Source organism: Dendroctonus ponderosae, unplaced genomic scaffold (assembly GCF_020466585.1).
Source record: "Dendroctonus ponderosae isolate FM_Combo_2020 unplaced genomic scaffold, Dpon_F_20191213v2 Dpon_F_20191213_1, whole genome shotgun sequence".
Lineage (NCBI taxonomy): Eukaryota > Metazoa > Arthropoda > Insecta > Coleoptera > Curculionidae > Dendroctonus > Dendroctonus ponderosae.
The window spans coordinates 56,136,674-56,150,149 of NW_026017110.1; the positions used below are offsets into that span (position 1 = coordinate 56,136,674).

Genomic DNA, 13,476 nt, shown 5'->3' on the forward strand with positions numbered 1-13,476 from the left:
TTCGAGTAAACGACCGTCATATCATTAGTATTTTTAAGTGACACTCCACAAAATAGAGCGTTTATGAGTAGAAAGTAAAGGGAAAAAAATCAGTCAAAACTAAAAAACTACATTTTTCTAACAAACTGTACAGTCTTCAGAGGTATGGAGGGAACGAAATTTCTAAGTAATCTGTTATAAACGTTCGCTTGTTCTGTTCTGTTTTTGATAGAAAATTATTTGATCTCTTTGTTCAAAATTCGAAACTGGAAAGGGATTTCAAAACTTTTTACAAAGCGACGAAGAATTCTGAAATTTTGAAGCACTTCTAAAAATTTGGAGCTGAGTTTCTGCGCCGGTGCGTCGAGTTGGAGCACAAAGCCATTTGCGTAGCACTGCGCCAACTCCTAAAAATTCACTGAGTTACCAGGCCTATAGTAAATTAGCCTTTCAGAAACCCTTTCATTTAAAATCAACAATTCCGCCTATTTTCTTTATCGAAATTAAGAAATAATAATTATTAATCCAGATAACAAAAGCAGATCGCCAAAAGCCTTAAAGCCATAATTTAAGACCATTGAAATATTTTGCTATTGGCCTATTTTCTTAATCCAGGCAGATAGAAATGCGGAGATTCATATTCTTTCAGTTTGAGCCGCCTCCAAGGAAGAGTGTGAACATATGCTTCGTAAATAAATGAGTTTTAGCTATCAACATCGTTCACCATTTGGTCAGTATTTCGCAGGTGGTACTTCAAGTCGGTCACATATAGCACTAGAGTATTCTTTAATTCTATATTGTTCCAATATATATTATGTTAAAAAACATCTCATCACAGTTTCGCGAAATGTTTTATGTTTTGGTCAAATTCGTTTTAAAAATGACCATTCATGGACAAACTAACGTTCCGATTTCTATTATTCTTCCAATAACGTCCAAAAAAATAATTTCTTTCTCCAATGGAAAAAATTAGATATTCGAAGTCAATTAACTCAGAAATACGGGGCAAAAGCAATGAGTACTTCATTATTGATCACCTTTTATTTTTCGTTCTCCAGCATTGTTTTGCCACTTGAAATATAAAAGCCTCTGGTGACCTGTAAAATCTCAATCAAATGTGCGAAAGATTGGCTTTACAGCGGCGTATTCGAAATACAGTGGTGTGTAAAATACTCAAGACACAAAATTCCATTAAATACGAATTGGGCGCCGAGTGAAGTTCTATGTTTGCATTTTTAATAGCGAGCTCGTCAAGAAACGAGAAAATTATCATAATAGGCAATAATTTCTAAAAGCTTTGGAAAGCGTCTCCCATAAAACATAAGAATTATTTATTGCAAATTATACCATATAAAAAATGTCAACTAAAAGTACCAAAATAGTTCGTCAAATGTTCTAAAAACTAACAAAGCTACAGCAAAACATATTTTGCGTTAATTTGTTCCATTATTGATCATAAAATGTAGACGCGCCACTGGAAAAGCCGGGAAATAGTGGCGAGATGAGAGGTTTAGCCATCAAGCGGGATGCTGATTTCTTAACGCCTTTGTCTCCTTTTCGCCTTTTTAAAGAGGATTTAAAAGTGATAATTAAAAACTCTTCGACGTCAGAGTGCAGTCGACTTCATTATTTCAAAAATTAACTTCAAATCGATATTAATAAGTGTTTCTTTGTCAGAATCCTGAACCTCAGCAAATTGGTTTTCCTGACATTCTTTTGTGCAGCATGAAATATTAGACGGGCACAAAATGTTTAATAAAGGAAAATTTTAAGTTATGCTGTCCAAAGCCAAGTAAATAACACGAAATTTTAATATAGCTTCCGACAAAAAACAATATTTACAAACATTTTCAAAAAACACAAACTATAGAATTCACACTGCAATCTACAAAACTACACTTCAACAATTTTCATTGTATTTATAAAGAGATTGTCAACTAAATAGTCTTTTTTATGCTCTGAGAAATTTTGATTGTTATTCTACATGCTTAATGCGTTTTTGGAAATTTTATAAATGCTGTTTTTTATATGCCAAGCAGAATTAGAATATTTAATGTATTTATTAATTAATTAGAATAATTGAGATTCGACCTTGCCTCATAAAACAACTGTTAGATTTGCGATTTATCAGCTGACCTGATGTCAACTTTTTGTTGTTGTCAAAGCTCGTTTAACTAAAATACCGATATTATTTAATAAATTATAGAACGGTACAATTTTGTTCAACGGAGTTTTGAGATATTTTCATGTCATCATCATAATTTCATTGAGCAATAATCCACTACGAAAACGTATGTAAGTGATGTTAGTGAATATGACAAATACCAAATATTTATCTTCAGAAATTATGTTTTACTATTTTTGCGTTTTCACTACACCCTAGAATCTCAAATGTTTTGTACCCAATTCATGTGGCCTCGTGTATACTGAACACTGAATGGTGGGTGTAGTAAAAAACAGTTAAATCCCTTGTCGCACAAATAATTCATTAAACTGTACTAATCCCATATTAGTTACTGTAGCCATCAAAATGTGTTTTTCCTCATCGCTGTAATGCATTAATTACATTACCAGAATACTAATCAAGTTCAAATGGAAAACAAGCGAAATACACATATTTGGTCAGTTTTTTCTCGAAAATAATTACCTATTATAAATTTGAATAGGCGTATTTATTTACTTAACAAACTACAATAATTATTATTTCCAATGTAATATTAGGAACAAATTTAATTTTCCGTACTATTTAATAATCCGAAACGTGTGCCAACAAATATACAAAACGGTGACAAAAACAAATACATGCATGTAAAGCAAATAAAATTAGAATAAACATATATTAATTTGGATAGATTACATTAACGTAAACTTTTTAGACTTTGCAATCAAAAACATTTTGTATAAATTAAACTTAATAATCCTACGTTCACACTGCTAGAATAAATTGAAAAAGATTTATGAAATAACGCAAGTTTATTTTATATTCGCATGGGCAAAATAATAATACTAGAGACTAGGAAAAATTTTAACATAAACGCCGACTCGTAAATCCTTTTAATTTACTCAGACATTATTTATTTTTGCATTTAATTAAAGAATAACAGAACTTCATATCGCTTAGTATCCTTGTTCCCCTTTTACCACAGTTCCGAATTGTTTGGATGCTGTTAAAATTTTCTCAAGGAATTATTTATCTGTTCTTAATTCGGCGATGAAAACTGTTTTTATTGATGTTCATTGTCAAACATTTTTCTTGATCAAATACTAATTACCTCTAGCTACAAAACCTTTAGCAGATCAAAGAGTTTCTGGTTTTAAATCGTTGCTTCATACATAAGTATGTGTTGAATTTCCCAACCCAAAACTTCATTAAATTAATTGAATTAACTTAGATCGGTTAACGCAGCTGGAATTTTGCGTTGTTTTATAAGAAAATACTTATTCAGGAATACACAACATGAATTCAGAGGAAACATTTCAGGATACTTCAAAAAGCTGAATACGTTTTAGGTTTTAGTACAAAATAAGTGAATGCAAGATTGTCTGAGAAGATGCATTAACCTCTTGCCGTCGGTTGGGCAAAAAACTAGCCGGTAGTGTTAAAGCAGTTAAACCTACACGATTAGCAAAGTGTTATTTTAAATAATGACTTAAACTATAAAAACATTTTGCTGAATGTTATATATGATCAAATTTAAAATACTTGTGAAGCATGTCATATTATGATAAAAATAAATCAAAATAGTATCCAGAATATCTTTTTTCACTTGAAACTTCGAGTACCCTATTATTTATGAGTATGATTAACAATTGTCATGCTAATACAGGGTGACAGTTGTTCTAAAATGTGCTAAATATCTTTTGTTGAAATAAAACTATTGACTGCAATTTGTTGCCTATCAGATGATCAGATGCCTATCAGATGATTTATTTTCGAGCCGTTATTGCTTAGAATTAATGGAAAACAATTATTAAACCAACAATTGACATTTGCAAATATTCTTGGTGTTTTACTGATGCAAACAGTCAAGCATACACAGTAGTATATCAAAGATGGTGTACGAAAATTAGCATAAAACCCAGGGAGTCAGTTGAGTAAAAGGATAACGATATTTCAGAGGGTGTTTGTATTGTTTAAAATTTGTTTACTAAACTGTAAACCGTGAAGAGAGTTAATGAATGCGCACAGTCGTACAACTTAGCTCCAGGAAACTTACAATATGGTTGACGATAATTAAACTACGTGATCGCGAAACAAATAGATATATAGGTCCTTCCATTACATTTACTCGATGAAAATCCAGAGATATCTATATCGATATATATCTTGCACATATCCTCAATCTGTAAAATTTCTTGCTTTCTCTAACGCCTGGTTCCTACATGAGTTTGCACATAACACTTTTAATTCGTCACATTCTCATTATTTTTAGACAACATCTTAAAGTGCCGTTGTATTTTAAATTTCGCGAACTCCGGTTCGCTAGTTAGGCATACTCTTGAAGTCATCTGTTTATCAATAAAGTAACAATAATTTTATTAACCCTGCTATATAAATTTGACATAAATTTCACGCTGCACTGAGGAGAATAGATACAGGAAAATAAGACACGAGTTCGACATTAACTTCTATAATTTAAATTAATATTGTATAGGTAACGATAGATTGTAGGAAATTGCAACTATTACTGCTGTAAGCCTAGGATCAAAATGGACCAATTAATCGTCACATTAGCAGAGCTAAAACTAACAAATAATGATTAATTCGGTTATGGCCAAAAAATTCCAGGCAAATTTTGTCTTCCTGCCATTCCATTATGGGCCTTCACTGTATTAGATATTAAAATTCAATTGACATGAACATGAATTATTCTAGATCATGAAAAGATTGACTGCATTCTCTTCCTTAAACCAATATTTCGAAAGCTTCCACTGAACTCCCTCTAACTCACTTTTCGTTCATTCTGAACAGATAAAGGTGCGTATGTGTGTTACTGCACCAATCATCAATGTGATTATTTCATTATAAGTCATCACTTCTTGATTTAATTACATCATTTTCAATTATATCATCCAACGCTCAAAAGCTTGACTGCATTTCTGGGATAGAAGAAACAACTCAACATTTTTCAAAAGGACAACAGGAAGAATTCCGTACAACTTCAAAAAAATATTGTAGAAAACTTTTCAAGTTTAAATAAAACATAAGCTGAGTAGAACAAACAGCTTTCAAACCAACGAAAGCAAAATTCCTTTGTTCCTGCTGATAAAGGTTATGCAACTGTTATCATAAATTATAAATACCTATCATCAAAAAGTTAATAAACTTTCAAATTGTGGAAGTGATTCAAAATCCAACTGGAAAAAATTAAACACGAATTTTCAGATAACGCTAGATCGAAATTAACATAACACAATAGTGAAATACCTCATATTTACAGTGTTTCAAAAATTCATCAAATAAATATTCCTTTACCACCAATAGTTAGTAGTATAAATTCACTTACGCATGCTTCAGCCAAATATCATTCCAATATTTTAAATTCCCTAATAAGAAACACAACTTTCTATATTAAAAATGCAACACATTTTTTAGAAAAATTGTTAGACGTTATTCTGTTAATATTTTAAGTGGTTAGTCTATTCACTAACGTAGACTACCACCCGACTAAACTTCAAGTTAACTTTGCCTTTGAGTACCCTTTTAATCATGTGCTTACGGGACACCCTCTATATTTATAATACATTTTGAAGCCAATTTCATAAATAATTACTAATTCAAACCAATAATTTTGGTATACTTGTATTTATAGTCATGAGGAACTAAAACTTAATGAATTTTTATCACAGCTGAACAAATTCTTCGTGTCGAGAAACTAGGTTTTAAAACTATAAACATTTCTTTCGAGATTTGTATTAATTTAGCTTTTTTAAACAATTTATTAATATACTCTTTTGTAGGTATCTTACTATCGTACTTTTATTTCTGAGCTTCCGCCGAAAAACTCTCATAAAGTTGGCCTACAGTAAAATCATTCAACAGTTCAATCAAGCAATCCACAAACGTGATGTCTCATATGAGACATATGGCTTTTACTGTACCAAGATACAGCATAAGCTTCAAAATTGTTCAAAATATTGCTCACAGCAGCTCAACAATTCCATGACTTATTGACGTACCAACCAAGCTCACCATACTATAAATAAATGATAAATTTTTAGTTAATATTAAATCAGAACAGCTATTGAGATACAAGTCGATTTGTATAAGTATATCAATTGCATCGAACTATTCAGAGCTGCTGTATTTCTAATAGATTTTGTAGAGTAGAGCCTTATTATTAATCACATATCATTATTGTTTAAAAAATGACTCTATTGAAAGCAGTGTGCGCACAAACGTACAATGTCATAAACACGGATGATATTCCAAAATTAAAAGACAAACAATTTTTGCAAAATAGCAAAAATCTGCCTCATCAGATGAGTTACAAGATGCAATAGCAAAAAAACGATCTCACCCCCGGAATTTGAACAGCCATATGAAGTGTTCTGGATACTCTCAACATCATGCAAACAAACGGACTTAAATATTTTCGAAGGCAAATTCCGTTCGATATGTTTAATATCAAATTGACTCCAATTAAAGTCATCATTCCGTAGCAATGAACATGACTGGGAATTTTCGCCGAAGAAATGCTGAAAGACACTTCATATAACTATTGGTTTATCTAAACACAAGACCGCCTTAATTAGTCATATATAGAATCGCAGATCTTCAAAGCATAAATTAGAGTAATATTTCAATATTCTTGAAGTACGTCGAGTCCAAGTATCGTTTCATCTTGAAGATGATTTCAAACAGTGATCGTCGAGAATATAAAAGGACGGATGCTCAAAGGCCAGTAAAAAACGGTATATTTTCTAGAGAATCTATAAATGACATTTCATTTTTAATAGCTGTTTGTTTTTCCTGTATGCTTCATCTTTACAGCAAACATAGTTAGTGCTTAAACAAAAAGCAGAAAAACTGAACCTCGCTAGGAATATTTATACTTCCAAACGAAACCGGCATGTATAGATTTAGATAAATATACACAACAAATGTTTGTTAAATATTTCTTCGAAACCACATTTTCATTGTTTACATAAATTAACCGATGTATGTATTCGAATTTCTTCCCATCACCTGTCATATGCGCTGACTGTCCAGCATATTTTATTTCCTTTTGGACGTAGCGATCATTGGCGGCACATTATTTAATTGTTTAGTTGCCGACTACTCTTTACTTTCATAAATTAATGGAATGGCTTACACATGCAAATAACTAGATGTTTACTTATAAATACTGAAATTAAAATGAAAGTTATTGTTTAACGTTTGGTGAGTTTAAATAGGGCGTCAAATTTGCTAAGAAATATCTTAATACTATAAATATGTTGAAAAATATTTATAAATTCCAGAAGTAGTCTGATTAAACTTTTGGTTTTAGGTTTGCTCATATATTGCGGGATGGCGAAGTCTAGCGACTCTCGTTATTAACAATATTTAGTATCAATAACAGTGTTTGATCAATAAATTCCTACTTTAGTATGTTTCATATACAATAATTCTTCAGAAATTATTGTAAAAAATAAAAAATTTCGAATCTTATTGCTCTTGTGAATCGCAAATCACGCAGATCACCTGAATATTAAACAACACATGTGTAAAATTCAGTTCAAACATCGACCCATAATTACCAATTACGACAAGCAATTTTTCTGCCAATATCGTTTGCATAAATTACGAATACAAGCGACTAGAAATACTACTCTAAGGGTCATGTGCAAATATTTACAAACATTAATTTATGGCGCGCTACAGGGGAAGCTTGTTCAGTCACATGATGAGAAAAAGAATTTCGTAAAAGTTTAGTATCCTCGCAATACTTGGGGCAGTTGTCTTTGTATCAGAATAAGATAAATACACTAGCAAATAGGATCCTCATTACGTTGCCAAATTAGAGTGTTTTATTGAAACAAAGTTATATTTGATGTTGCAATCACGGTAGGAATTAGTGATGAGTGAGACTGGTCTTGGTCTTGCAAAAAATGTAAGACCAAGAGCAAGACTGCCTTTGATTTGCAAGACCAATAGACCATAAGACTATGTATGCAAGAACAGGACCAAGACCGTGCAACACCAAGACTTTTGCAAGAGTCTTGCGAGAGTCTCGCAAGACCGTGCGGCTGAAATTAATATTTGTTTAAAGTTTCGGCTATATTTAAGCCGTCCTTAGGGCTCATGAAGCTAGTATTATTTCTGCCATGAACAAAGGCAACATGTCACCAGAGGTACGTATATTGTTAGAATGTTATTTCCTTCCACATGCATATTTAACTAAATATCTACATTGATTATAACTGCAACGTGTGCAGATTTTTCACACATTTAGGTCGTCGTGATATGAAATTTCTTCACAGATATTGTCGCTTGAAAGTTCACAACTGGACTAATCATCTTTCAATAAGACGAGAAGCTTCCAAGCAAGTATCTCTGATGATGCAGGACACTCGGACTTGGAAAACGTCCGAAATATTTGCCTTACGACGACGGCCAAGAATATTCTCTTTTAAGTTTCAAGTACTGGCCGCGAGATATTCGCTCTTATGCAGATTTTTGCTTCAAAATCCTGCGATCAAACTTTATTGGCTAAGGGAAATATCACCTGCCGACGAATTGACAGAAAAACTGATACTAGAGGACATATTTTCTTCAGTTGGCATTAATTTTAGCAGCATATACATGAAATAGACATACAGGTGACATTTAAAGGGCCCTTTACTTTTATGTGTTTTTATATAAGATATATTTCCGTTTCTCCGCTTTCTGTGCTATTGTAGTAGAATAAATTTACTATATACCTGTTTGACAATATCATCGAAGAAATTGGGATTAAAAATGTTATGTAGACAAAATATTAGAAAAAATTCACAAACGCCACAATATTCACAAACGCTAGTCAATCATTAATGTATGGTTTACGACATACGTGAAATAACAAAAGACGTGTTAAGGAGGCACAATAAATCAAAAGTGCGCTTTTAATGCCTCCAAATCAAGCAATTTGGATCCACCTACGTGTTTGGCTTGATATGAAAGGGGTTTCTCTGCAGGAAGTTTACAAATGCAGGTTGCATATCTATATATTACTGTATCGCAAAATTTCCAAAAAATTGCTAAAGGCTGGGGTCGTGATAATTATTTAAAAAAAAAAACAAATCGAATCAGGCTGATCATGATTTTCTATACCTGCAACCTATCCATACATCTCATTCATTAACAACCTCAAAAAGTTTCCTTTAAACGAATACAAAACATAATTATAACAGAGACATAATGTTGACTTTTGTGATACAACTATTTTGAAGTGTCCCACAATTTCAAATATGTGCCAGTCCAACTTAATGTCAGCAGTCAACAACAATGTCTAAAAAGTTCATTGTATTAAGTGAGTCGATCAAATTAAGCTCAATCGATTAACAGAACAAGTAAACAATAGGGAGCAATCAGGACTTATATGACCATTCACAACAAACGGCGGATAACGGCTGGATACTAATTCTCACTTTAACCGGAATTTCGCATCGAAAGAATCGACTTAAAAAATTGACACTGTAACTATCACTTGCGAATTATAATTCTACGTTTATCGTATTAGATCTGTACTGAAAGTATGGGCCAATTAGTTCCACAGTTGGAAACGTTTTCTCCTCAATTCATATATTTTTGGACGAATGCGATGCAACTTAAAGATACTCTATTGAATTCATAAAATGTCCTAACAGATTGAAGTTTAACTATTGTGAGCTTTGCTGATTTTGATATATATTTTTCAGTGAAAACAAGCCAATGAGACCAGGTTTACTTCAAATTCAATAACAAATTGCATTTTAACATTTTTATGTAGGATTTTATATCTGCATGACGATGACCAGTTGAAGTGATCAAAATCACGATATACATTGCCTTGTTTCATTCATTTTGTATAGTGCGAAAAGTGATGGCATATTTTTTAATTAATAACATGCATTCATTTAAGAAATTTATTTTGCGATTAGTGGTAAAATTATGCAAATAAATTAGCTATTACTTACGATGAAATGTTGTTAGGATCAATACGATGGCATGTTACATTAATATTGTATATTGTACACAGTAAAATCAATTAAAAACATTAACGAGTAACATAAAAATGAGGAACATTGGAACAAAAAGAAAAATTATGAAACTAGGTGATAGAAGATGAAGAAACGCATAGGCATTTTCTCAAGAGCATATTATTGAAAACCTATTACAAAATAAATGTGATAAAACGATATTAGCGTTTGGTTAAAATATAACTGACTATATTGTAAATATACAATTCATGATTTGACGATTTAACTAATAATATATTATAGTCCTTTACGCTCGTGGTTCTGATGAGCCTTTTCCCTTGGAATAAAATGTAGACTTCCTCATATAGAAAGATAATAAGAAAAAATGTAGGTCACAAATCACAAGCCATATAAGCTAGAACTAGCCATGAGTTATTTAAATAAGATTTGACTGATGATGATGATGAAAAGCATCGGAAACCACAAACGATTAAAAAACTTTATTGCATAGCAAAACATGTTTGCAAATGGCTTCGCATCTCGATCAGAGATGTGTGAAACAGCTATTACACATTTATTTAATAAACATCAATATATTCTATTACTTAAAATTTCAGGGACTAAATACGTACAATTTAAGACAGTTGGTTTATTTAAGCGGTTGTAAATATGTTTGAGGTCCGAGAAGGTTGGAATGGAAATGCCCACAAAGGGTGTGAGTTAAAAAAACAATTCAATTTGTAATCCGAAATTGAATTATCGTTGACCCACCCTGTACATTTCATAAAACATTAATCACGTATTTATGTTACTTTTGGGTATCGCTAGTACGATCAAGTACATTATTTCTATTTATGATTTACTTGATGGCAATTTTAGTATCTGTTAAATTACAAATTTCCAATAATGAACTGAACTAATGAACAATCCAATAAAGACACAAGTCTGTAGCATTTTACAAATCACAAAAGCAACGCTAATTTTTTAACGATTCTGCTAATGTTTGCTTGTATGTTAGTTAAATAAACTGTAGCGTGGCCTTTTAAGGCACATATATACATCTGCTATGTTAACACATTGGCGTACTTTATTTCAAAGTAATTTTTTTTATAAATATAATTATTTATCAGATATATTTTCACATTTGTCGTTATTAATAATTATGTGCAATTGCCCGGGGCAAATGATTAAAGTAATGCAGCGGAAACTAAATGCGCAAACAAGTGGATTCATTCAGAAACAGACATGGGTATGTGTTATATAATGAACTAACTGAAAAAGATTTAAAATACTACGGTAGCGGTAAAGTCTTGGATCTGGACACTAAGGTGCTAGCAGAACGTGGTAATGTGGATAAAAATCAAAATTATATGTATTCCAATGCATGTAACATCGTAATTTCAGTGAAAATCCTAACATCAAGTGAACCTAAGCAACATCTGATTATAGCATCATTTTTATATTTATTAGTATTATATTATAAAAACGCTCACTTTCTATATTGCGACAATAAAATATAATCGAAAGCAACAATTTTCAAACTTTTAATCTCGATGATGAATCTGATATAAATCTGTTACATTTTGATACAAGTGAATAATGAAACCACTTTTTGCTTAAAAATTACAAGAAAATATGTTTAAACATTTTTTAAATTTCAAGGTACTTTACGTATCAATAAACCGAGAAAAATATATTACCTATTTACTTAAGACAATTCAGTGTCTGTAACTTCCTTTACTTAGAAAATATAATAAATAATCTAGATTTAAAACACAATCATTGAAACAAAGAACTTAAAAATTCATCTACTTATTAAGTAAATATTATTGCGATATTAAAATGCGAAAAATTCAGAAGCAGTCGTATAAATAAAAATACACGAAACTGAAGTGGCTTAACATTCATATAGGCAATCAACACAAAAAAAATTACCCGTTACTCCCATAGCCTAGCAGATAGTGCGTTTCCAAAGATATTTCTAATCTGGAATCTTGACTTTAAAAACACATACAAGAAAACACATGGCCTTCACAATTTCAATACTACAAAAGATATTTATTGCTAAATTCCTGAGTTTTTCTGTCGAACTTACGGAGTACCTCTACTCATGGAAACGTCAAGATTTCCAAGCAGATGGTTGAAAAACAACAATTTCAAATTGTTGATGGCAGATGAGTGATGAATCTCAAGTTGTTTTTCTCGACCAAACTGCGTACGGAAGGCAATGTTGGCATTTTTCCACCTGCATAAACCTAACATCAAATCAGATTCGACCTGTGGATGGAGTTTGGAGCAGTCACAGGATCACCTCTTATGTGTCGTAGAGTGTCCAAGTAATGTATTCTTAATTTATTTCTTGACAGCATTTTCGATTAGCAACCCAACTATATGACTAACACCTTATCTCATAATGTGTTAAATGAATCATAGATTTATTAAAGTAAGAGCGGGTGCTAACCATCAAAATTTATAACAACTTGGAGGCTGATAAGATCGAAAATCACACCCTACACTGCCATGAATGTGGTAACAAGTTTCCCGTACAGATCATTGCCAGTCCCATTAGGCACAAACAATAAATTTGTATGAATTCGTAAGTAAATAAAAATAAATATTTTCTTAACATTATAGGCAATATAAGTTCAATGTGTATCACTAAAAGTGTTCCGCCACTGCGACAGACACAAATAAACCCACATTAGTTTGTAATGGGAGGGCTAAGAAGTCAAATATGGACTACATAATATTGATAAGTGGGAAAAGGACAGAATTCGGGACGTAAGTCGTTTATCATAGCCGTATATTCAGAGACCGTGCATAATAAACACATTTTATCTATACATCGTGTTTATTTGTTTATTATAATGTGACGTCACTTGTTTATTCGACTTGACAAAATTAGAAATATTAGAAGGTTACGAAGTTTCCAATATGCAGGGTTTTTGTCGCGAATATGGTTTTAAGGAAACAATGTTATGAATTATGAAAGTAGCATTGTATAAAATGTTGAGCATTATGGAAGGCGTGGGATTACTAAGGACCCACCTATACGTCTTTTTAAAGAAAACGATACAAGGGTAGTTATATTAACATGGCTCCTGAACATTTGTTTAACAGATGATTGTGCAATCAATGGTATGGCACTATAATGAAATTCAAATAAAACAGTTCTAAACAGGTTTTGTTTTAGTTTAGCAACGGTACATCAATTATGTTACGAGTTAGCGAAGATGTTCAATTGCGTGCTCCCTTCCATCAAAATTACATAATGACATAGTTGTTTACACGAAATATTTGTTTACGCACAACATACTAATACATATGTAGACTTGTACTTATGCACATAACTTG

General features: G+C 31.8%; 1 protein-coding gene and 1 long non-coding RNA gene across 7 annotated transcripts in view; one reads left to right on the forward strand and one right to left on the reverse strand.

Annotated features, from left to right (window-relative positions):
• Positions 1-13,476, reverse strand: part of LOC109537911 (forkhead box protein P1) — a 164,978-nt gene that overhangs the window by 116,869 nt on the left and 34,633 nt on the right. The gene's annotated exons all lie outside the window — the stretch shown is intronic.
• On the forward strand, positions 12,288-12,965 carry LOC125502615. Its single transcript, XR_007280381.1, has 2 exons — positions 12,288-12,458; positions 12,609-12,965. It is a non-coding gene; the product is annotated as an uncharacterized LOC125502615 (long non-coding RNA).